Source organism: Merops nubicus, unplaced genomic scaffold (genome assembly GCF_000691845.1).
Source record: "Merops nubicus isolate BGI_N331 unplaced genomic scaffold, ASM69184v1 scaffold16570, whole genome shotgun sequence".
In the NCBI taxonomy this organism is placed as follows: domain Eukaryota; kingdom Metazoa; phylum Chordata; class Aves; order Coraciiformes; family Meropidae; genus Merops; species Merops nubicus.
The window spans coordinates 1-822 of record NW_008584965.1 but is presented as its reverse complement, the minus strand read 5'-3'; the positions used below and the strand labels follow the sequence as shown (position 1 = coordinate 822).

The window sequence follows — 822 nt, the reverse complement described above, 5'->3', positions numbered from 1 at the left end:
TGCCGAGGGTGCCCCCTGCTCCATCAGCCAGATCGTTAATGAAGATCTTAAACAGGAGTGGACCGAGTATTTAACCCTCACGTATACTGTTAGTGACGAGCCTCCAGCGGGACTTTGTGCCTGGACACAAGGAGCTTGTTTAGGAGATTCTTCTAGGAGATGGTGTCCAAGGCCCTGCACAAGTGGAAAGAGGCAATGGGCTTAAGTTGCCCCAGGGGAGGTTTCAACTGGGTATGAGGGAGAATTTCTTTCCTGGCAGAGAGGTGAAGCATCGGCCCAGGCTGCCCAGTGAGGTGTTGGAGTCCCCATCCCTGGAGGAGTTCAAAAAACACATGGATATGGCACTTGGGGCCATGGTTTATTGGTCACAGTAGTGTTGGGTTGATGGTTGGACCTGAAGATCTTAGAGGTCTTTTCCAACTTTAACGATTCTAAGTGCAGACAGGCACTATCTGCTGCCTTCCCCTTGTCTGCCAGGCCCGTAGTTTCATGGTAAAGCATCTCATGCTGGCTGCTCCTGGTGTCCTGCAGCCCATGGAGACAGCACTAAGGATCCTGCTCTGCTCACCCGGGCTGGGGCAAATGACAACACCTCGACACAGAAAATTAGAAGCAAGTAGGTCAGGATGGCCGAGCGGTCTAAGGCGCTGCGTTCAGGTCGCAGTCTCCCCTGGAGGCGTGGGTTCGAATCCCACTTCTGACAAGCACATGCTTTTTAGGGGCACGCTTGCCTTCAATTGGAGTTAATTAAACGTATTTAGCTTTAATCACAGCGAGTCCATTCAGTCATCCCACCCGCCCACTTCAAGGAAAAAAATAGTT

At 51.6% G+C, this 822-nt stretch overlaps 1 non-coding gene across 1 annotated transcript; it reads left to right on the top strand.

The window, feature by feature from the left end:
* Positions 1-620: 620 nt before the first annotated feature.
* Positions 621-703, top strand: TRNAL-CAG. The gene has a single exon. It is a non-coding gene; the product is annotated as a tRNA-Leu (tRNA).
* The last annotated feature ends 119 nt before the right edge of the window (positions 704-822 follow it).